Here is a 26125-nt window from a genome sequence, read left to right on the forward strand (position 1 = left end):
CCACTCAATTATGGGTTTTGAGGGAACAACATGTGGAATTTGGTGTTTGCCTCACCAAAATGCACAATTTCCAGTCAACAGAATAGAAGAAATTCCCCAAAAGTTATGAGAAGGTAAAGTTCAGCAAGGCAAGGCTGCAGGTGATGTCCGAGTAGGACGCAGCATCGTCAGGGAGCTGCTGGACGAGGTTGCATTGAAAATTTCTACTTTCGGATATAGTCTTTTTTTTGGAAGTCGAAAATCTTGTAGCTAGAGACTGTAGCCAAAGAGAGTTCCAGGAGGCCAGATATTCCTTCACTGAGGGGCCACAGAACCGGATTTGCTGAAGAAAAGAACGTAAATGAAAACAATGGTTCTGTTGGGAATCACATTTACATTGAAAATATATATGAATATATAATGTATGGGATATACCCAATAAATGATATATCAAGAAACTGAATTAAAATGAGAATAGAAGCTACCAAATGACCACAATTAACGTTTGTAGGCACATCTTTTGTATTTGGCTTTTTTAGTGGTTTGATTCTCAAGGTTTTTATGAAACTGTCCAAACAAACAATACAACAACACAATGTACATTTAGGAAGGTGAGTTGTGACTGGTGACTAGGTGCTCAACACAAAATTAAACAGATAACATAATCATAAGTATACATGTAAACACTATGTTTCAATCATAAGTATCCACATTGCATTACAATAGTTTCAAACAGATATATTGTTTCTTTAGTTTAGTTGAAACTCTGTGTGGACCGATACCTAGACAGAACGTCGACGTTTCGACCCTTAATTGGATGCGCTGACTTTGTGCATCTAAAGGCGGGTCTTCCTCAGGACTGCAAAAAAGGATGGACAGCCTTGTTAAAAGTGGAAATATCAACAAGGATGGCTTCGGCTGTAGGGTGGAGAATGTCAGCCGACAAACTCCTGTTCCTGTAAGGTGTATTTTCCTTTTTATTTGTATGATTACTTGGTCTTCAACACCAGCCCGTGGGAAGATCTGTGGTGTTCTGTGCTGCTGTGGCGATCACTAGGTATTAATGGAACCGGATGTCTTACTCGATCTCCGTGTCTCCAATACTGACGTTGCAGGGGTTGCTGAAAATTCAGCCCGACGGCGATGCACCGTGGTCTAGAGAAGAGCAGGTTGGTCCTGGTTTTCTCTCATTTCTCAGAGCAGTTTTTTAGGCAAATATCCCTAAGTTCCAAGTTTCGAATTTGGCTATCTGGTCAACTTTAGCACCACCAGAAAGGGTCCAAGACTAGAGGGTCACCAATTGGAAGGGGGTAGGCTGGATCCAGGTCTAGATTCCAGATGGTTGGAGCCTTTTCTTTCCATGAGGCTCCTAACTGGATGCCAGCAAACTAGCCCTTGAGGTCCCTCTGGTAGTCCTAGGTTCAAGTGATGAAAAATAGCTCAAGGAGCAGTGCAGACATCTGAGGGTGCAAGGCAAGGTCCAGACAGCAAAGCAGGCATTCCAGGTGCTGCAAAGCAGTCTTGTGAAGTGAACAGCAGGCCACAGCAACAAGCAGCCCTCTGAGAGTCATTCCGCAGGTCCAGAAAGTGAACTCTAGAGTGGGTCTGAGGTTCCCTTTTTAGGTCAAGCCTAGCGCAGCGCGCATGCGCTGCTCTATGGGAGGCTTCTTGTAGGCACTTCCTATACTCCCTAGAGCTTTTCCTTTGTGTTTTTTTTTACGCCCACACATTTGATTTGACATTGCATAAGGCTTTCACAAAAGAAAGCGCGCAAAAAGCCAAAAGCATGGGTATGTCCCGCCTTTTCATTAAATATTCCCTCCTATAGCCTATGTGTCTAGGGAGCGGGCGCAGTCATCAGCGGCGTACAGTGTGCCAGCTGCATGGCAGGCTGCATTCCAGTATCAGGTTATTTGTACTAATTTCCCCAGCACAGGAGCTATGGCTTTCGCGACTGCGCTGGTTTCTTGTACATCCTACCACAGAGTATGTTCAACATAATAGCAGGCAGCACAAGAGTGTGTGCCTTCCATGTACAGGTCGGTGTGCGCTCCTCTACTGTAAAACAGCACAGTGCTGCTGCTTCCTGCTTCGGTGCACAAGGGGAGACACAGCCAGGCTCGGTCCGGTCAGGCTGTGACCACACTTGCAGCCCAAAAGCAGACGTGCCTGGCACCCGTGCTGCACAGAAGTGCTCCCTCCACTGTTGCCCCAGGTAGCGTGCAGTGCACAGACCGCCGTAGGAAGGCTGCTCTGGAAACGGGCCAGGTAAAGCTTCGGGTGACTATGGGATCCCTGGCAACTTTTATTCCACATGCCTGCTGAGGCCAGGGGCCTAATTCGATTGAAATGAAATGCCCTGCTGCAACCCCAGGCAACACAATAGCAAAGTGCCGGCCATTACTCCTCACTGACATCTGCCAAAGCATGGCGCTATTACCACGTCCTACGGAGGTGCCATTGTGGGATCTAAGCAAGTGAAAACAGCCCCCCCTTGTGGAATCGACTCATTAACCCCGTGGCTGGACAGAGTGTAGCTTGATTGGTGCATCAGGTGCAGTGGCACTGGGGCCCAGAGGGAGCTCCTTAATGCTGATTCTTGCTATTTCAAAGTTTAACCAGCAGCCAGGAGACCGTTTCCTTGCTTGCCATAGAGCCCATGACATGCTGGCAGGAGTCAAGGTATGGAGTATAGTGACCACCCCAACTCGTCTCTTTTAGCATGTCTGTTTCCCGTCTAGATGCGCTGCTCGGTCCATTCAAATGATCAAAACCAAGACACCCGCACCGGTGAATCCTGGCCTCTATTGCGCCAGTGGCCTCAGTGCTCTGTAGTACTAATAATGCCGGTGCACCACTGTGTTTACGGCACGGACCCTCCCCGTCCCAGCTGTCACTGGCCTACCTTCCTTCAACTGGTCCTCTGCAAGCCTACTATTACAGGCAGGGGGTCCTTTGCATAGTGCTTGTTTAGAGCTTTCAGGGCAGTGTGGGGCACGGGCAGCACTTTGGCACTAGCGAAACAAGCATTTGCAATGCAATAGGTCTCGCAGTTACGCAAGTTTGAGCTATTGACATTGCAAATAACAATGCTTTTTATTTTTGTTTTGGTTTTTAAAACATAAATAAAAGGCATTGTCATTAACAATGCCAATAGCTTAAACTCGCGTAAATGCGAGACCTATTGCATTGCAAATGCTTGTTCATTCCTGGGGCCTCCTTTGAAGTAGGAGACATTTCTAGAAACGTTCCTTTGAAGTGCTTGGTGTTTCCAGACTCCCCTGCCATGGCTCCAAGAAGGCTGCAGGGACATGCAGTGGTGACAAGTCATTTGTGTGGAGGTAGAGCATACCCTATTCAGTGGCAAGTGGGAATGTGCCCATCTCTCTCTCCATGTCTTGCCTGATGACCCACTCAGGCACACCTAATCATAATATTGTGTGGTTGTCTGGGAGAAATTAACAAAGCTCAACTGCCAACTACACCCAGTAATGCGACCTTGGATAGTCTGTAGGCACCAAATAGCAAGGGTGGGAAAATACCAAAGTATTATTTTCAAAATTGTAGTTTAAAATCTGACTTTACCATTAAAGAGGATTTTTAATTACACTTTGATAAAAAACTAAATATGAAATTCTTAACTGTTCCTAAACAAACATTAGCACTTATTAAATGTAATAGGGCAACCTACTGTTATTCCATGGGAAAGGTAGGCCTCACAGTAGTGAAAAATGAATTTGGGGGGTTTTCGCTAGCAGGACAAGTAAAAAAAATGAAAGTGCGTGTCCAACCTTTTAATTTCAATGCACCCTGCCCTAGAGGTTAACTAGGGCCTACCTTAGAGGTGTCTTGCATGCAACATAAGGGTAGTGTTGGAACTGGCCCTTTTCGCAGGGTTAATCCCAAACATTTTGCCTTCCTTCTGTATTTTTCTGACCTGTTTTGTTGGTTTTAGGACTCTGGGCCCTTTAACACTGCTGATCAGTGCTAAAGTGCATGTGCTCTCTCCTGTAAACGTGGTAAGATTGGTCTACACCTATTTAGCATATTTAATTTACATGTGAGTCTCTTGTACAGTGGTATCGCATATACCTTGGGCCTGTAAATTAAATACTACTAGTGGGCCTGCAGCGCTGCTTGCGCCACCCAACAAACTAGCCTTTCAAACCTGTCTCAGGTCTCTGCTGCTGCAGGGCCTGCCTGTGTAGTTTACTGCTGCAGTGACATGACATTTAAAGTATTTGCCACATCTGAACCTCCCCTTTTTACTACATATAGGCCACCCCTAAGGTAGGCCCTAGGTAGCCCTATGGGCAGGGTGCTGTGTAGGTAAAAGGTAGCATATGCCTTTGTTTAGTGGCATATCCTGGTAGTGACAAACAGCCTATTTGGTTTCTGACTGCTGGGAGGCTGCTGCTCTCAAAGGTTTGCATTGGGAATTCCCTGAGATGTGTTTCAGTGGTAGTTTCTGATATGAAAGGGGTAGCATGGCCATGTTTGGTATGTTTGCAATAGTAGTGATACATTCTGCTTATTGTGAAAGAGGATTTATCATTTCTATTTTAGGAATGCCACTTTTAGAAGTGAGCATTTCTGTGTCCTTATGATTCTTTGTGCCCTGCCTGGTTGTGTATTTACCGTATAGTTTAGACTGACAGAAGGAGGGGATGTGTATTCACTCTAGACAGTTACAAGGGGGGTTGAGGTGGTCTTGCCTTTCCTGGGTGACTCTGCGCTTGATTGAATAGACCTTGGCTGCATTTAAAGTGGTAGTAGGAGTTTCCTTTGCACCTGAATAGACCTGGTCTGTATTTAGAGTGGTCGTAGGAGTAGCGCCTGCACCTGAATAGGCTTTGCCTGCCTTTCCCAAAGCTGTCGCCGCCCCCCTGTTGTGTGTCTGGAGTTAGGGCTTGGAATTGAATGGGAGTGTTGTGCACTTCTGAAAAGTATTTAAAGTGCCCCCAGAACAAAGACGTTCGGAGTATAAGTACAGGGGCTGTGAACTCATATTTCTAGACACTACGTGAAACTTGTAACTAGACGCTGCTCTACATGCTGCACCAGAGCATTGTTGTGCTGCCAGGGAACCACCACTTTAACTTTGCCTTATTATGCTGACCTGCTGGAAGGGCTGCATCTCAGCCCCTAGAACCCTGTGTGCTGACCTGCTGCCTACTTTTATTGCTGCCTACTTTTATGAGCCTGTGTTCCCCCCAGTGCTCTCAAAGGAGCTCAGCGCAAGGTGAGCACTGTTGACTGCTCCTGGTTGTTTATCCGATAACTGGTACCTCGTTTCTTTGGTGGGAGAACAGTGTAAGTGCCCTGTGAGTGCCTTCTTTGTGACGAGCAGCGCCAGCTCCAAGATGGTAACCTGCCGATGTAGTGTAGTTGTGGGAGAGGCCAGGTGGCCTGACCGAAACACACTGCCTTTCTGTTGAAGGGGCCTCCAGAGAAGAATACCTGCCCTCCATGCGTGGAGAAGCATTGTTGTGGAATGAGGGCAGAGTCAGTCACAATATGTCCAGAGCACAGAGCTCGGCCCTGCTACAAGTGTGATGCTCTCAGGAGAAAAACAGGGAACATTTCCTGGCATTAGCCAGGAAGCTGTAATAGGAAAGGAAGCTGGTACTTGGCCGTGGCAACTAGAGCACCCCAACAGAGGCCATCCAGGCGCGGCACAGCGGCACCATGAGAAAGCCATTTGGGGGCCACACTGAGGTTAGAGGCCCCCCTGAGGGCCTCAGGCAAGTCCAAGTTGGGGATAGAGTCACCCTACAGCCCTCAGCTGTACCTTGAGGTCACGGGCAACCAAATTGATCCCCCGGGTGTGCTGCACCACAAGGACGGAAGGAGCCAGCCTTTCTGGAGTGGAGGTGCCCTGCCAACGTGGACAGTGCAGGTGCCTCTCCCTTTGTTGACAACATCACTGAGAGCACTGTATCTGGTGGTGAAGAACCGGATGGAACCTTGAAGGAGGCCCCAGCTTCGTGGCAGTAGGAATTACTGTACTTCATATAGTAGAGGCGCAGGCATGCCTGTAACCTATGGTTGGTGCCAATTAAGTATAACCTGTAAGGGAAGCACAAGTGTGCTACATCTGGGGAATACCTACTCGATCATGAGGATTTCTGGTAATGTGTGACCTGCTTTTTATATTGGGGGATGTTGGTGATGTGTGTGTCGTGCATAAACTAAGTGCTGCACTCTATGACCTGATGTGTTGACAGGTGCCGTTTTAGGCCCTGTACTGACAGGATAATAAGTATCCATCCAGAACTTTCATATTATGTACAGTGATTATGTATTTTGAGGACCTGGGCAACCTATACGTATTTACTGGATTGCACTAACTTGTAATGTTATGATCTATGTGATGTCATGACAAGTGCCTAGAAGCACAGTGATTTGTGTGATTATAGTCTAAAGTGTTTTATGTACAATGCAAAGGATATTTTTATATAACCTTGTGTGGAGTCTCTTTTTGTGGTGTGCCTAATTTGCCACTGGTGAGTGTGTTGCGCAAATGCTTACACATTGCCTCTGGGATAAGCCTGACTGCTCTGTCCAGCTACCAAGGGGGTGAGCAAGGGTTATCTTGTGTGTGTAACTCCCTTACCCTGACTAAAGTGGTGGGTTCTGCCTGGCTTAAATGCATACCCTAGCCAACCAGAAACCCATTTCTAACAAGAAGTTTAAGGCCTGGCAAGAGGATTATGTTGCCAAGTCGATTTGGCAGTGTAAAATTGCATTCAGGTCGCAATAGCATGCCTGGGACATGTTTTAAGGAGCTACTTAAGTGAGTGTAACAATAATTGATGCAGGCCCACTAGTAGCATTTAATTTACTGTGCTGGGTATATAGTTTACCACTCTACAAGGGACATGTGAGTAAATTAAATATGCCAATCAGGTATAAGTCATTGTTGGAAATTGCCCTTTTTGCAGGGTTATCCCCAAACTTTTAGCTTCTTCCTCCTATTTTTTCCTGCCCTGTTGTTGTTGGCTTTAGGACTCTGGGCACTTTACCACTGCTAATCAGTGCTAAAGTGCATATGCTCTCTGTGAAAATTGGTATTATGATTGGTTATTCACGATTGGCATATTTGATTTACTGATAAGCCCCTAGTAAAGTGCACTGAGTGTGCCAGGGCCTGTAGCACAGATTGTGCCACCCAGAGTAGCTCTGAAAAGGTAACTCAGACCTGCCACCGCAGTGCCTGTGCACAGTTTGTAAACTGCCATGTCAACCTGGCAAGTAGGTGCTCTAACCTTCCCTTTTTCTTACATGTTAGTCACCCCTAAGGTAGGCCCAAGTTATCCCTGTGGGCAGGGTCAGTGTATGTGAAAGGTAGGACATGCCCTGATGTTTGTGGCATGTCCTGATAGTGAAATACTGCCAATTTCGTTTTTCACTCTTGCAAGGCAATCTGTTCCCATAGGATAGAATGGGGAGTATGCTTATAACATCTTTTAAACATAACTACCCCTGTTAACAAGGTAGGAAAATAAAGTTTAGTATGCCTGAACTCAGAATCTAAAGATGCATCTTTTAGGAAAGGTGATTTTTACATTCTGTGTTTGAAAATACAGCTTTTAGAAAGTAGGTGTTTACTTGCTTAGCCATCCAGTGTGCCTCTTCTAGGATGTGTATTGACTGTCTGGCTTAGGAATGATAGGGGCTGGGGATGTGCAGTGTCTGCAGAGAGTCTGGATGAGTCAGCTCTAAGCTGAATAGGCCTGGTCTGCATTTGGAGTGACGGGAGGAGTAGCACCTGCACCTGAACAAGGCTGTGCCTGCCTTCCACAATGATGGCTCAGCCCCCTGTGGTGTGTCTGGAGCCAGGGCTCACACTGACAATGGAGGTTGTTGTGCACGTGCAAAGTGCCCCCCCAGAACTGGTTTGGACTGGGCTCAGAGCCCTGGGCCAGGAGAGAACAAAGAGATTTACTGTATAAAAAGAGGGGCCCGGACCCCAGACTTTTAGATTATCCCTAGAATTCAAGAGGACCCTTTGCCAAGGAGAAGATCTGGGGAAAGACTGAGGAGAAATACTGCTTCTTTGCTGTTTGCTTTGTGGGGTTGGCCTGCCGTTGCTGTTTCTGCCAAGGAAAGGAGAAGGACTTTGCTGTGTACTGTGCACCCTCCTTGAAGGAGATCTCCATGGAAATGTGTGTGCTGGCATCCTGTTCTGAAGTGTCAGGGACACAAATACTTCACTCCCAGCTCCCCTAAACTTTGCTGCTGTGAGTTCTGACCTGCCAGGAGGTGCTTTTGCCTGTATTCGATCTCTGGAGGTTGTTGCTGCTATTTGGGAGCTGGAAGAGAGAAGGAACTTGAAGAAGTACAAAAACGATGCATCGCAGTTCTTGCAGCTGTTTTTCTGATACATCTCCATGGGGCGAGAAGAATTTCAATGCATGGCTGCGCCGCTACGAAAACAACTGCTGCACCTGTCGCCACTGCAAGAATCAACTCATCGAGGGGTCGCTGCTGAAGAAAACTTGCCGCTGCTGCTTCGAATACCGACACATCTTGGATGTCCACGCATCTCACCAGTGTAACAACTTTTCCCAGTGCATCACCTGTGGACCAGAACTGTCATAAAGAATCAACGCATCATTTCCCCCTACAGACCGGATTCTGCGCATCACTTCTCCTGCATGCAGCAGACTGTTGCATCGCCTCCCGAAGAACTAAGGAACTGACGCATCTCTTTGTTTTCGACACTTCTTCACTCTGCGGCTGGTTGACCTTGTGAATTTTGACGCAACTACAGGTACTTTATATAAAAGCCATGCATCCATGGTTTTCTGACGTACAAGTTCTTGAAACCTTTTGTAAGTCATATTTTTACCTGTGTATGTTGGATTTTTGTCATTTTGGTCTTGTTAAGTTTAAATAAAGATATTTTATTTTTCTAAACTGGTGTGGTGTCCATGTGTGGTGTTTTCACTATGTTACTGTGAGTGTTAGTACAAATACTTTACACATTGCCTTTGGGATAAGCCTGTCTGCTTGTGCTAAGCTAGCAAGTGGGTGAGCAGGGGTTATCTTAAATGTGAATCCCCCTTACCCTGACTAGAAGCAAGGGTCCCTATTTGGACAAAGGTAGCTACCCCTGCCAACTAGAGACACCCATTTGCAACAGCCACTTTTAGCAGGTTTATGGGAGTGAGCACAAGCACTTTAGCGCTGGTTGGGTGTTGTGAAATGTACATAGTCCTAAGGCCAACAAACTCAAATTTTAGCAAAAGTGAAGGGCAAAAGGCAAGACAATTGGGTGAAGAGGAACCCGAGGCTGACATATCTAACAACCAGACACATTGTCACTTCCAAACATATGGAAGATCAACTCAAATGGTACAAAATCAAAAATATATCATCACGCGGTAGAGAAAGACGCTCCAAACTGCTGTTGCATGAACATGGATGTACTGCCATAACATACCATCAGTGTCTTAATGATAAAGTGCCTTGGGCCCAGCTGCAACCATGCAAAATGTTTGCCCTACTTTACAAACCGGGTTCAAAGGGTCCTGGCAATGACATATTGCATTAGCCCACCTGAACTAGACCCCAAACTCTAAGAGCCATTCACATTTGATGAGCAACCCAATAAGGATGTTAAAACACCACTGCATAGGTTTTACATATATCAATGTTCATTTTTACAGATGTATTGTTAATCCCTATATATAAACATACATAAGCTTTAAGCACTGCATAAAGTTTTACAATGATGTTACCACCCTCGTGATGGAGGCACAGTTTTCCTTTCTCAATAAAGTAAAAAATGTGTGGCTCAAAGTCCTTGATAAAACTTTCAAGCTCAATAGAAAATGCGTAGTATTTGACATGTGCGGACTAGAGATAGAACTACAGTGCCCTACACCTCTTGTGGGATGCGTCACCACACAATCACGTGATGCATCCCACCACCTAACTCGCATTCAGTGTGTAGGATTGTCAACCTTTAAAGAAAGAGGTATCCGACACATTGCTCAGCAACAAGGAGGGGATGCGACTTAAGGACCAGAGCTACTGACTTTGGAGCTAGCAAACCAGGTTCGAGTCTCAGCTTTGGCTCAACTTCCTGTGATTCTGGGCAATTCACTTAATCTCCCTGTGCCTACCAAAAATGAATGTGTCCTTGTGGATTGTAACTTGTGCTCCTGTAAAGCTCTCCAATACCTTCGGGTCGAGTTTGCGCTATATTAAAAAAAAAAGAAAAACAATAAGCGAGAAAGGGAATCAACTAGGTTTACCTACTGACTCGCTCCCTTGGCAAAACAAGTGTGATGTATGGCTGACTGTGGGCATGTAGGCCATCTAACACAGGTCATATTGGCAACCAATCCCGCTCTTACATTTGAGAGCAAGGAGTTACTTTGCCAGCATGAACCCCTAGAGGAAGTGAGCACTTTCTATATGTATGAACAAGTGTGTTTGCGATTGGCATCATTTCTGACTATGATGTAAGCATGGGCGAATTTTGCGGATCTCGCGTTCGTGAATTTTGCGGTTTTGCGGATTCGCAATCCGCAAAATCCGCGAATTCCTGCGAATTTGCGGATTTTTTTTTTTGTTGTGTTCGCCCGTGTTTCTGCCTGTTCGCGAGGGTTTTTACAATTTCGCAATTTGCGAACTTACCTGTCGGGTCGCAAGTTTTGCGAACTTGTTGTTTCTACGTGTCCAGCCTGTTTGGGACACTCTTCTTCATCACTGCCACTCTCTGTCACCACTGCCACTCTCTGACTACTCATGCCACCCTCTGGCCCACCCATGCCACCCTCTGTTTCATCACCACACCCTCTGGTTGTCCAGTGTACATTATTTTCGGCAAAGCAAAGCACACCTTCCCTGCCTCAAGTGACCTGAATTAATTTGGGGCTGATTAATGTGTCACAGAATATTTTTTTAGCTGGCACCTGCTTCCTTAGTGCGCCCTGATTAGTGATCTTTTGCACTTGGTAAGTGCTTTCATTGTTGCAAAATTAGTTACAACACCTGCCCTGCCCCGAATGACAATAATGAATTAGGGGCTGATTAATGGATTTTAACTTCCAGCCTGGCTCCTGCTTGTCTCCCTTAGCTGTAATTCAGGACCTTTGTGGCATATGTGTAACTATTCTGAGGTTCAGAGCAGGGTCACATAATAGTTTCAACTGGCAACTGAACTCTGGAGGGGCCCCTCAGGAAGCACTACAGGAAATGGCTACTAATGATGAGCCTGAACTTTTGAACCTGGTAAGTAGTTACTTTCAGTTTTGCTAAAATCGTATTTCTGCAATTTTGCACTTATTCGCGGGGCGCGAACTCACGCGAACTCACGCGAACAGTGCGAGCAAAATCCGCTGCTCGCGGATTTGCTGATTTTGCGGGAGATTCGCGAATCTCGCGGATTGCGAATTTCCCGAAAATCCGCAAAATCCGCGAGCGGAACGGATTTTCCGCCCATGCTTACTATGATGGCATGTACTTTCATCACTAACATGCACCCCAGCCTTAATGAGCATTAAAGCCTGATAGATGGATAGAGCTAAGATTTGGAGATACAAAAGGTCTGCATAACTGTTGTTTACCAGAAAAAAATAACATAACCTCCAGTGGTACTTCTATTGTTAGGCAAAGAAATATCCAATCGTATATAAGCAGACGTTTTTACAACTACTACCTACAATCAGAATCATGTGACTGAATGTAACTCAACCTGCTACAGTAAATTGATTACCATTTTCAAAGAGTGATGATTGGGGGTGAATACTTTGGCGAAGACTGCCCGCGCATGCATGTTCAAATAATGGGAACTGTGCGAGTATTTGTTCATATTTAATAATGACCTTCTACATACTGAAAAATAGACTTGTGCTACACCTAGAGTATTATATATGTAATAAATTATACATCTCACTCAAGATTGCGAATATGGGAAAGTGCCCCTTCTTCAAGACCAGGAAAAGAATCAAAACTCAAGTCAGGGTCAGTGATGTGACTGAGAAGGAGCAAAGGAGCAATCACATTTTTATAACGTTTTCTATGCTGTGTCGCAGTGTACACACCAAAAACCAGAGCAGTGGTGTCAGGCACAGGTAAGAGCGGTGGGCGGTGGGGCAGGGGCTGGGAAGTCGACAGTCAGCAGGAGAGGTAAAATTAAATTAAAACATTCATAAAACCACTTACCTTGCGCTCGCAGCATTTCTAAGTCGGCGATGCAGCAAGCGCAAGGTAAGTGGTTTATTTATTTAATTAATTTTACCTCGACTGTCGACTATCGACTTCCGCCCCACCCTGCCTACTGCTTTTACCTGTGCCTGCCGCCACTGCACCAGAGAATTCACTGTGAATATTTTGAACACTTAGCAGTGTAGAACACTTTAATTAATGTTTTTAACCTACTTATTCTCCTTGTCATAGTTTTTCATCATTATCATAGGTAGGAGAGCGTTATTCCTCTACACCAGATGAATGCATGACTGATTGCTCTGTAGGTCGGGGTATATCAAGCCGTGACAAAGGCTACTAAATCAGTTGGGCACTACCAGTGTCTGAAGCATGCTAGAAGACACCTAGTGGATGTCCGAAATTTCAACAGACAACCAACAATCTTCGTTTTTAACCATACTCAAGATGCCCACTAACAAAGATTTACTTTGAGGTCTTTTTTATTATATCTGATTTTCTTCAAATATTCAGTTGCCATTTATACAGAACTACCTGAAAAGGTTAGGTCTGTTCCAGTGGTACTAATGTACTGGGATGGGAGAAGGACACCAGTGATGAAGCATGCCACAAAAATGTAGGTGAAGCGTCATTTTCCAATATCTCTTCTATGACACAAGAGGGTTATAATAAAAATGTTCTGCAAATGGCACACTATTTTTTTTTTAACCTTTTGTATAAGTCGGAAATTTGTGCAACAATATTAAACCTCTCACTATCTTTTTTGTGGTAAGCAGATTAGACAATCAATCATGTCATATCTCATATGGCTTCTTCTTCTTTAAAGATTTGTGTCACCAGAACTATGAAGGAAAAGACTGCTTGCTTATAATAAGGCTATCTTGCAAAAAGGGTCTGCTTAAAAGAAGGATTTCAGCATCCACTACAAAATACGTATCTAAGATGAATGTTTTACACAAAACCTAAAAATGATCCCTATTAACATCAAACTCAAAAAGGTGGCCCCATCTTGCACAATATTTTATTGTACGTCATGCTAATATATTGGTTTGTGGAATTAATGTATCAATTAATGCATCTGATGAAGCCCTGGAGCACTCTAATTAGCATCTCCTCTCTAGACCTTCTTTCTGACTCAAAGTTTGCTTGTGGGTTAGATGCAGTTAGCCATCCATGTGTTATGCTGACTGTAGTCAGTCATCAGCATGGAAAATATCCTAATACAGGTGGGAAGCTCCATAGGTTATTTTGCCTGATGGATGATGATGGGCTCGGTCTGGTGTGGACCAGACTGTCTCTCAGGTTGTGACTCCTTTTAAAAGCAAAAAGGGGCTTCTGTAGATATTGTTTCTGTTAAATCTGGGGGTCTCTAGTTGGCAGGGGTAGGTACCACTGTCCAAATAGGGACCCTTGCTTCTAGTCAGGGTAAGGGGGATACACTCTTTAGATAACCCCTGCTCACCCCCTTGGTAGCTTGGCACGAGCAGTCAGGCTTATCAAAGGCAATGTGTAAAGTATTTGTACCAACACTCACAGTGACACAGTGAAAACACCACAAACTGACTCCACAACAGTTTAGAAAAATAAAGGTATTTTAATCTAAACTACACAAGACCAAAATGACAAAAATCCAACATACACAGTTCAGGAATATGGTTTCAAATGAGTTTGTAAGGTTGTGTTAAAATAATCCACAGTTTCGTCACGTTTTAGCCAACAGTACCTTTTGATGCGACAAAAGTTCCAAGTGAAAGCTGTAGCGTTGAAAAGCAAGCAATGCGTCACTCCTGAGACCCTGGGGAGGCGATACGACAACCCGCTGGACATAGCGGGTGTGTTGCGGTGACTCCGGTCTGTATGGGGAGGGATGCAATACCTTGCGTGGATTCCGGTGCACAGGTTTCGGTGGAAGCGGCTCACAAAAGGTACGATGTGATGATTTTTGCGGCAGAGACGTTCTCCGGTGCGGCGATGATGTGGTTCAGCATTGATCTTCTACTCTTGCGGCCCCTCAATGCGATGGCTCTGCGACTACTCTTGCAGCAACGTGATGCGGTCCGCAAGCAAGCGTGCGATGATCTCACCCAGTGACGACAGGCTCTGCGACGACACTTGCAGTGATGGTAATCTTCCCGCACCGGACTGGTGCATTCCGCAAACAAAGGATGCAACGACTCTGGCAGCAACAACAGGCGCTGCGACGATCTCAGCCTTCGCGGCGGCAGGAATTTCCTCGCACTGACGGGGATGAGCTCCTTAAGTGAGCGATGCAATAAAACTTGCAGAAAGTCTGTAAAATCTTGGTTTCCAGCTTCCCAAAACAGGTACAACTTCCAGAGGCACCGCAACTGACCCATTCACAATAACAATTTACACAGAGAGCATATGCACGTTAGCACTGATCAGCAGTGCTAAAGTGCCCAGAGTCCTATTGCCAACAACCACAGGTCAGGAAAAATAAAGGAGGAAGAAGCAAAATGTTTGGGGATAACCCTGCAAGAAAAGGCAATTTCCAACACAACCCCCTTCCAGCCTAAAGCCAGGGTAGACCAAACAATACCTCAATGGGATTCCCTGCTTAATGCGATAGAACAAGGAAACTGGCCCAAACAGCAGGGCACTATTCCTGTTCTACGCCGTCCTGAAAACAGTTGGATCACTCTATCCATACTCTCAGGGTCCACCAAGCCAATCCATGTGGAACCCTTCTCATCTGTGGACACCATCTGTGTAGCACCTAAACTTAACTTGCTCACAGGTGTGTACCAACAGACAGACAGTAAGCCACAGCGGCCAATGACAGTGGTCAGGGATGAGACCCAGGCCTTATGCCTCTCAGGGCTCTCAAACCCTTGTGGCATTAGAGGGTGGGGGGCAGTAGCCCCAGGTTGTTGGCACCCTTCGTCCACTCTCCCTCCTGTCAGGTCAGGTCTGACATCCTGTCACTGACCCACCAGTCCCGGACCTGTATCTGGCGGCTGGACAGGAAGCTGGGGTGGGCTTCCCCACACCCGGTTCTCCTCTTCCTTGGGGCTCTGTACCCTCCCACCTGGAGCGATACCCCTTTCTAGAATATTCAGGGCACCCATGGCAGGTGTCCTGCACCATTCACCCACCAGTTCAGGGGTTCTGTCCTGCTACTGGGATTCCAGGTCAGGGGGGACACCCCGGACCTGGCCCTCCAACCTTGGCTCTAAATCCTCCAGGTCAGGCAACACCTTAACCTGGCTTCCCCACCCAGGGCCCAACCCCTCCGGTTAAACACTTGCCTGGCACACCGGGACTTCTGGGGGCTCACACAGTACCCACCTGGCCAACACAATGGTGTGACCTAGTCCACCCCTATGGTGTGACTACTGCCCCCCTTCCAGGGGCAACCCTGTCCACCATGACAACCAGCCACAGGGGCCACTGACAGCTGTCAGTGATGAGAGCCAGGCATCAGAGAGTGGGGAGCAGTATCCCCAGGTACCTGGCACCTTTGTTCCACTCTCCCTCTTGCCAAGTCAGGTAGGGCATCCTGACACTGGCCCGCCAGCCCAGGGCCTGTACCCTCAGACTGGCCAGAGGTCATGGGCGAGGCTCTCCTCCCCCTACCTCTCCTTCTGGGGTCATGCCCTCTCCTCCCAGGAGAGTCACACTCAGAACACAACTCTCCCACCAGTTCAGGACCTCTCTCGAGCATCTGGTCTCCCAACCTAGGGTCTAAACCCTCAGGTTGCACAGGGGTCAGAGGCGGGGACTCCCTCCCTCTGCACCCCCTCCTGGAGTGCTGCACCCTCCCTACTGGAGGGGTACCCTGGAAGCCAAACTGGTCAGGACACTGGTTACAGATGTCCTTCCTTCCAGGTCAGGCAGATCCTGAACCTGGTCTCCCAACCCAGGGACCAGTACCTGCGGTTGTGCACTTGCCCGGCGCACCAGAACTTCATTGGGAGCACATATGCCTCCCCTGAGGGTGACACATAACTCAGGTGTCATGTGACAGTCTGCCTGGCGCAGATCTCCCGACCCCTGTCCATCTGACAGCGTGGGAAGATCCTCCAGGACAGAAGTGAGGTCACCATGGTCACTCACCGGTGACTCAGCCCTTCTGGCTGGCCCCTGATCCACTGGTTCTCCCACTGGGGACTCCTTACCCCTCTCATCCCTCAGTCTGGACTTCTGCACCTTCCCAACTGGAGTGGCACTGCCAGACACCAGAACTGAGGGAGGCCTGGTTACAGGCACTCCCCGTTCACCAGACACTAGGAGATCCTCCTCAAATGGCCTACTAGCACCCTCTAGGCCCCAAACCTGGTGTTCTCTTAAGGAACCCTCCAGGCCCTGAGACTGGGATTCGGGCACCTTGGGACAAGCAGCCCCACACTCACTTCCTCTCCACTGAGACAGGATGTGAGCCCCTATACCTCTCCCACTACACTGGGACCTAACTTGGTTACACTGAACCTCTTCCACCTCACAGGTCTGGAAGATATCTGAGCCACTCCTTTTGGATCACTCCCCAATACCTCTTCAGACTCTCTTGAATCCACCAAGAGGTCTGCCTCCAACGCACGTTCTCTGGGATCAGAGAACTCACACCGGGTGTTGGCATAGCTCTGGAAAACAGGACCTTAAAATATGCTCTCCAACAAATGAATCACACAGCCCCACACAGTTGTTAACCAAGCTACCCTTTACCTCACCCTCCAGTGCCTCACACAAGTACCCCACACCACTCTCCTGAGATTGGCAAGTCAGTGTCCTACTGTCTCTGTCACACAAACTACACTCTTCTGGACGGTGTTCACACTCACACACCAAGGTTTCTACCATGGGGGAACCCCTCTCCCTGCACCTCTCATCTAGAGTGAGTAGAGCATCCCTCCCATCACTAGGAATATGATCCCCTGTGTCAGTCCCCCAATCTTCTTCAGGGCCACCACACACCACTGGAGCTACATCATAAACCTGAACCCCCTGGTGTATGTCAACACCCTCCCTCAAGTCAGGCGCCACATCTCTGGGTGTTTGTACCTTTATCTCAGCACTGGAAACGACCATCTTGCTGTCACAATTTGACCTGGACTACACCTCCAACTCAGCAAAGCTCACCTCTTGAGCTACACATTTTTCTTCTTTCTGTGCTAAGGCCACCAGATCTCAGCCTCCTTGATTTCCCGGTTAAATTCTCTGTACCTTTGCTCAGCAGCAAGGAGCCACTCATCTTTCTCTCCCTCACTGTCAGAGAAGTCCTCCTCCTCAGAATCGTCTGTTAGTGTTGCTTCCCAAATTCTGATATCATGGGAATACAGACATGCCTCAAGATCCCTCCTTGTGAACCGTTTTTCCACGGGCATCCCCCTCACTTCGCAGAAGGCTTTTATCTCCTCTACTCTGTAGATATACAGGTGGAAAAAGTTGACTTCCATTTTGGCAAGACTTCACAGGTGCAACACTAGCCAGAGTCTCAGTATCCAAAAAATACTTCCAGGAGGACACCAGGAAAGAAAACAAACAGTATGTGGTTGCGTAGTGGTCTGCACTAAACTAGTGATGTACACCAATCACTGTGGGTCAAGTACAAATACAAGTTCAAATCCTCACCGCTGCCCACCAATGTTACATCTGGGGTTCTCTAGTTGGCATGGTTTATGTACCACTGTCCAAATAAGGACCCTTGCTTCTTATCAGGGTAGGGGGGATACACTCTTTAGATAACCCCTGCTCACCCCCTTGGTAGCTTGGCACGAACAGTCAGGCTTATCAAAGGCAATGTGTAAAGTATTTGTACCAACACTCACAGTAATACAGTGAAAACACTACAAACTGACTCCACAACAGTTTAGAAAAATAAAGGTATTTTAATCTAAACTACACAAAACCAAAACGACAAAAATCCAACATACACAGTTCAAGAATATGGTTTCAAATGAGTTTGTAAGGTTGCGTTAAGATAATCCACAGTTGCGTCACATGTTAGCCAACAGTACCTTTAGATAACCAAAAGTTCCTAGTGAAAGTTGTAGCGTTGAAAAGCAAGTGATGCGTCACTTCTGAGACCCTGGGGAGGCGATGCGACAACCCCGCTGGACGTAGCAGGCGTTTTGCGGTGACTCCGGTCTGTATGGGGAGGGATGCGATACCTTGCGTGGATTCCGGTGCACAGGTTTCGGTGGCAGCGGCTCGCAAAAGGTACGATGCGACGATCTTCGGGGCGGCGATAATCTACGATGCGGCGACGAAGCATGGCTCAGCTTCGATCTTCTACTCTTGCGGCCCCTTGATGCGATGGCTCTACGACGACAGTCGCAGCGACGTGATGCGGTCTGCAAGCAAGCAGTGCGATGATCTCACTCAGTGCCGACAGGCTCTGCGACGATACTCGCAGCGATGGTAATCTTCCCGCACCGGAGTGGTGCGTCCCGCAAACGAAGGATGCAACGACTCTGGCAGCAGCAACAGGCGCTGCGACGATCTCGGCCTTCGCGGCAGCAGGAATTTCCTCGCACTGACGGGGATGCGCTCCGCAAGCGAGCGATGCGATAAAACTTGCCGAAAGTCTTTAAAATCTTGGTTTCCAGCTTCCCAATACAGGTACAACTTCCAGAGGCACCACAACTGGCCCAAGCACTCTAGGAAGGACAGCATTATCTCAGCAGAGTTCAGGGAAGCTGGGGGTGCAGTCCTTTTGTTCCTGCGACTTCTTAACAGGGAGCCAGCTCTTCTTGAGACCCTTGGAGATTTCTTCAAGCAAGAGGACTCAGCACAAAGCAAAGTCCTTCCCATCTCCTTGGCAGCAAAGCAACTGCAGGCCAGTCCAGCAAAGCAACAGCAGGACAGTTTTCCTTCTTCAGTCTTCCAGCTTTCTCCTTGGCAGAGGTTCTTTGTTGATTCCAGGATGATCTAAAGTTCAGTGGTCTGGGGCCCTGTACTTATACCCCAAAAAGTCTGTGTTCCCTTTGTGCAGGAGGTCTCTGTGCCAGGTCCAAACCAGTTCTGGAGCACTCTGTTTACATGACTCCTTCTTTCCTTTCACAGTGCAGAGCAGAAACATCAGACGCCCCACAGAAGGTGGAGCCAGTATTGTGGAGGGCAAGCACAGCCCTGGAGCACTTTGTTGACATGATTCCTTCCCTCCTTTCACAGTGCAGGGCAGAGACATCAGACGCACCACAGGGGGTGGAGCCAGCACTGTGGGGGGCAGGCACAGTCCTATTCAGGTCCCAGGTGCAACTCCTCCCTCCCATCTAGATGCAGATCTCTCTATTTACCACTGGGCGAACTCATTCTGTCTCCTGCAATCCCCCAGCCCTCTCACTCACAAACCAGACAGTCAATTCACAAACAGGCCAAAGCACACAGAAAGGTCAGACAAGAGAATAGCCACTTTCTAAAAAGTGCTGTTCTCAAACACAGGATTTAAAAACCACCTTTCCTAAAAGATGTTATTAAATTCTGAGTTCAGGGATACCCTATCTTGCTTCTATGGGAAGATATGCAGGTAACCACTGTACGCAGCATTCCCCATGATAGCCTATGGGCAAGATAACCTTACAATAGTGAAAAACGAAAATGGCTGTAATTCACTATCAGTGCATGTCACCTGCACTAGTACATGCTCTACCTTTCACATACACTGCACCCTGCCCAGAGGGGTACCTTGGGCCTTCCATAGGGGTGTCCAATGTGTACAGACAGGGAAGGGTTAGGCCTGGTCAGTGGGGACACTGGCCATGTTGACATGGCAGTTCACAGACTGCACTCAGGCACTGCGGTGGCAGGCCTGAGACACTATTTTAGGGCTACTCATGTGGGTGGCACAATCAGTGCTGCAGGCCCACTAGTAGCATTTGAATCACCAGCCCTGGCACACTCAGTGCACTTTCACAAGGGACTTCCTGATAAAACAAATATACCAATCATGAATAACCAATCACAATAACAATTTACACAGAGAGCATATGCACTTTAGCACTGATCAACAGTGGTAAAGTGCCCAGAGTCCTATTGCCAACAACGACAGGTCAGGAGAAATAATGGAGGAAGAAGCAAAAAGTTTGGGGATAACCCTGCAAAAAAGGACATTTCCAACAGTTTCTCTTTGTTAAAGATAGGCACATTTCTGTGTATCACTTTTTTTTTACTTGATTTGATAGAGAACAGAAGGTGTTCACACATACTAGTCTGTCCTTTGATTCTCTGTTTGGAGGACACTTAGGAGGGCATCTAGATTATTGTTCTTTGCTCGTTTGGCAGATCTCTTGACCAAGAAGAGAGGATAGTGTCTATTCACTTGATTGTGGCATAGATTGCTGGCATGTTCTTTGTATTTTTCTGTGCTGGTACAATTGCGTCTCAGCCTGAGGAACTGGCCGAAAAGTAAGTTGTCCCACAACGCCTTTGGATGGTAACTATCATATTGTAGGAGGGTGTTCCGGGCTTTAGGCTTCTGATACAACTCAGTTTCCAGGCAGCCAGCACATTGAATGATCAAAAGATCAAGGAATGGTAGGCGTTCTTTACTATGCTCACAGGTAAAGCGTAGGAAAGGGTTCTGAGAGTTGAGCCAACAATGGAATTGAGTGATGTAGGTGGAATCACCACACTAAATCACTAGTATAGCGTTGATACACCGTTTCCACAAGATGATGTGTGATTGGTAAGGATTCTTACTGTATCTTCACGAAGAGGTGCCTGATGATAAGTTATAGGTCAGCATGGTGGATATTAATGTGAGGAGATGCACGAAGTAGCCTGATATACATTTAATATTGTGAAATATCGATCACAGTTCCTGCTTTGAGGCTAAGCTCTTTAGGTCAGATAAGCTCTGTATTAAGCAAGTAAAAAGCGTTGACTAATTTTTCAAGATTTTTTTTCGCCCGTTGCTTGCCTCGTGTATCGTAATAATATGGTAAAAACAGACAGCAACAAATTGCTATAAGATTTAGCCGCAGCCCGCATCATGTAATATGCACTCTGTTTCTATGCCAAAGGCAAAAACAATCACATTTCGCCATATTAAATAATTGGATTTTGCGGTGCATGTTGCTTTTATTCTAAAGGGACATTTTACGTGTTGTAATCACCTGAATATTAACGTGGGACTGCAGGCTTTTACTGGGTATATTAAAGTTTTTCAGCGTCAAATACTACCTCTGTCAAGATTTACGCAAATGTTTCCCCTGATCAACCTTCCAGCCAGCCAGTAAGATGTCAGCGCGGGAAACCGTTGCTGAGGGCTCTCACTAAATGCGACACAAAGCAAAATAAAAATCCCACAGCGAGGCAAAACGTCTGTCCTCTGGGAAGGGGCTTGCAAACTCTCCATCGCGTGTTTTAATGTGTACATCAGTATAAATGAATTGAGCAAAAACTGCTTTTGGAGGCCAACTGTCATTAGGGATGTGAAGTTAATATAAAATGCAATCAGTGAACACAAGCGACTTGTCTAGATAAGGACGTCACTAACGCCCCCCTCGCGGGGATTAAATGCAGAAACATTATTTTTAGACCGAATGTGAGATTTAAAGGCAAATGTTCAAGCACAGCAATGAATGCAGCCAACGACCTGAATAAACAGCCGACAGTGCGATTAACGTGACGTATGCACCTCCCTTCTCAGAAGCCGTCGCTGACCTCCAACTTCCAGCTCTCGTTCCTTCCTGGTAAAGATATCAGAAGCAATTGTGTAAGGTTTGATGCTTACAGAAATCCACTCAAACAAAACACACACAGTACTTACGCTGCCACTCACGCCGGCGTTCAGCTGGTGAACTTATTGTACAGTAAGCAAATCACTGGCAGGCGAAGGCCTGTCCATCTGTTCGGAGAGTTGTGCAATCTGTGCTGGGGCAGTAAATTATTCAGCTCCATCGTTACTCGACTCCTATGCGTCTAAGAAAATCTTTAATTCTGCAGTGGTACAAAAAGTAAGAAAAAAAACAAACTCGTTAATTTATGTAGTAGGTATGCATTCCCTCTAAAGGTTGGCTGAATGCCCGCTGGCTGCAGTGCCCCCGCTGCTGATCACCACCAGCTCCCAAGAGGTGTAAACCCGATGCGAATGTACAAAGAAACACTGACCATCTCTATAAAGCGAGACATTAGAAGTGTCGAAAATCCTTAAAAATGCTCTTGTGCAAAAGTGAATCAGAAGGTTCGCATTTCGATTTTCAAAAGTAGATGTGTCTAGAATAGTATCAAATGGCTTAAAGCGGTATACAGTCACAAACAGAACTGCAGATGGACGTCGCATAGTGAAGTGCATCCTAAGCATAAAGAGTGGCTGGCATACTGCCAATGCATGCAAGGCATGAAACGTTAAATAAACCTAAAGAATGCCAATGCATGCAAGGCATAACAAGTTAAATAAACCTACTGTATGCCAATGCATGCAAGGCATACGAAGTGAAATAAACCTACAGTATGCCATTGCATACAAGGCATACAAGGTGAAATAAACCTACAGAACGCCAATGCATACAAGGCATAAAAAGTAAAATAACCCTACAGTATGCCATTGCATACAAGGCATACAAGGTGAAATAAACCTACAGAACGCCAATGCATACAAGGCATAAAAAGTAAAATAACCCTACAGTATGCCGTTGCATACAAGGCATACAAGGTGAAATAAACCTACAGAACGCCAATGCATACAAGGCATAAAAAGTAAAATAACCCTACAGTATGCCAATGCATGCATGGCATAAAAAGTTAAATAAACCTACAGTATGCCAATGCAAACAAGGCATAAAAAGCGAAAATTACCCTACAGTATGCCATTGCATACAAGACATACAAGGTGAAATAAACCTAAAGTATGCCAATGCATGCATGGCATAAAAAGTTAAATAAAGCTACAGTATGCCAATGCAAACAAGGCATAAAAAGTTAAATAAACGTACAATATGCCATTGCATCCAAGGCATACAAAGTGAAGTAAACCCACAGTATGCCAATGCATGCAAGGAATACAAAGTGAAATAAACCTACAGTATGCCAATTCATACAAGGAATAAAAAGTGAAATTACCCTACAGTATGCCATTGCATTCAAGGCATACAAAGTGAAGTAAACCCACAGTATGCCAATGCATGCAAGGAATACAAAGTGAAATAAACCTACAGTATGCCAATTCATACAAGGCATAAAAAGTGAAATTACCCTACAGTATGCCATTGCATACAAGGCATAAAAGGTGAAATAAACCTAAAGTATGCCAATGCATGCATGGCATACAAAGTTAAATAAACCTACAGTATGCCGATGCATGCAAGGCATAAAAAGTGAAATAAACGTACATTATGCCATTAGGCATACAAAGTGAAGTAAACCCACAGTATGCCATTGCATACAAGGCATAAAAGGTGAAATAAACCTAAAGTATGCCAATGCATGCATGGCATACAAAGTGAAATAAACCTACAGTATGCCAATTCATACAAGGCATAAAAAGTGAAATTACCCTACAGTATGCCATTGCATACAAGGCATAAAAGGTGAAATAAACCTAAAGTATGCCAATGCATGCATGGCATACAAAGTTAAATAAACCTACAGTATGCCAATGCATGCAAGGCATAAAAAGTGAAATAAACGTACATTATGCCATTAGGCATACAGAGTGAAGTAAACCCACAGTATGCCATTGCACCCAAGGCATAAAGAGTGACATAACCCTACAATATGCCATTGCAAAAGGCACTACATCTGCACATGGTACATTGAACTGCACCCAAGGCACAAATAGTGACATAATCCTAAAGAATGCAATCGAAAGAAGCACTCGAGACGCCCATCATACATTGAACTGTATCCGAGGTTACAAAGAGGCCTCGCTCAACCTGCACAGACTAAACACAGAACCTCTCATGCGCCTCCTGCGGAGAATATGCAACGTTTCCGGCACATCTTGCATAGCTCCTCGTGCCCTTATGAAACTGAGACAGTGGCACTTGGTGGTCTTGTCGCAGTTTTCTAGCTAGAATGGTAAATGTGAAGAATCACAGCCCAGAAGAGCCTGGAGGATTGATTGGCCCGTAGCCCTGACGCTGACACTTGTGCAGTAAGGAGCTCGAGGCGAGTCAGCAAGGGCCATGGACTAGCACATGATCCTGTGCGCTGAAAAAGCCCATAGGTGTGCAGCTTGAAACCAGAAGTCATTACCAATGGTAGGAGAAGCTAATTCAAAGCAGAATCGGGTAAGTGCAGTATATCGTTGCACCCTCACACATCAGAGAACTTAAACACCCCACAAGCTCACGTGTGCATCACCTGTCTCTGTGCACAGGATCATTTCACTGGCCTTCAGATGTAGAGCATGCCAGCGCCGTGCCAGTGAACGCATGGCCTACAGGGTATGGCAGAGGGGGAAGGGCACTGGTGCTTGCTGTAAAATGTAAATGTACAAGTATTTATATAGCGCAAATCACTGACCGAGGTCTGTATCTAAGCGCTTGCTTAGGGAACCCGTCCTGATATTCCCCTGTGAGATAACCCCAGCAGGGTATCCACAAGGTGAAAGCCAGGCATCCCGCCGCGAGGGGCCGTTGTGGAGATTAAGCAAGCTATTGCCCAGAGTCGCAGAGTGTGAACCCGTGAGTCGAGAAGGCACCGGAGCGAGAATTATCGAGTCCGTGGAATTTTTTAGCCGAAGACCCGCCAAGGCGGGGAATTGAACCCTGGTCCATGGCCGATCTCAGCTTCCAGGTCTGCAGCCTCTAACCCCTGAGCCACACTTCTCCACAGCCCTGTCAACCTGCCAGCCATGGTGCTGTTCCCCGGCATCCCCAGGTGTCTTCACAAACATCTTATTATGTCACAGCAAGGTAAGCTGGTGGCTATCACACGTTTGCTGGACAATGCTGTTACCTGCTTTTAATGGCAAGGAAATTAAGCTGCTGGGCTGTCCAGAGCAGCACAGCAGCTGCTTGGGCGAGAGGTGATCCAAAAGTGAAGCCGCCATATACTCTAATGAAAGTGTATTGCCACACGTGCACACCGCATAAACATCAACAAGTGCTTGATTTGTACAAAAAAACAACAATTAGCTCTGGTGTCCAAAGCTCCACTCAGAAACCCACGGCCGGTGCTATTAAATGTCTACTCGGCGAATAATAAGGCTGATATCCGGCACCGCTGGGACCCACTTCCTACCCGATTTATGTCACCCTTACAGGTTTCTGCTTTCTCCCTTGGTGTGTTTATCCCTCTCTTGCTCTCCGTAAATGTTTGATGAGGAAAAATAAGTGTCAGTTTCCAATAATGAGCGACGGTGGGCTCCACCAGCAACCACATGCTCAAAATAAGCACAGTCCAAAATAAAAATGCAATCTTGGCAGTCATGCTGACAGACACAATGCAATTGACTCCACAAAGGGTCCCAGAGAACCCTCTCAACGTGCACCTGAAACCAGACCCACAGTCAATTACTAGGAACTGACTGAGAGCGAAGAAGTCCCACCGAATGGATCCAACACAGCACATTGATCCTTTGTGTCACTAGTGGGTTTTCTTTCTTTATAATCTTTATTTCGACTTAAAATGTCATAAAATAGATCACAATACAATAGCAGCAGAAATCATTAAAAATTCTATAATAAGAACCAAGCACATTCCCATAAAAATGAATATTCATAAAAACATTTTCTACAAATATACCGAAGATCAACTGAGGGTCCCACTCCTCATTATAACCTTAGTGGGCCTTGGACTAAACAGCGATACACTGGAACTCATTTTACCACATAATTTCTTCTGATGCTTCACATAGCAAATAAGAATTTACTTACAGCAAAAACAATTAATGGGGTTAGGTCAGTTTTTAGTATTCGATAGGAGTGGAAGCATTGCCTAATCCCCAAGTTTCTGCATATAGGAATAATCCACTTCCTCCTAGGCTTCCGATAGGAAGGAGAGAAGAACATTACATGAATGTCATTCTCCAGTTCCTCGGTACATGCTGGGCAGTTTTTAG

Source organism: Lissotriton vulgaris, chromosome 2_1 (assembly GCF_964263255.1).
Source record: "Lissotriton vulgaris chromosome 2_1, aLisVul1.2, whole genome shotgun sequence".
Classification (NCBI taxonomy): domain Eukaryota; kingdom Metazoa; phylum Chordata; class Amphibia; order Caudata; family Salamandridae; genus Lissotriton; species Lissotriton vulgaris.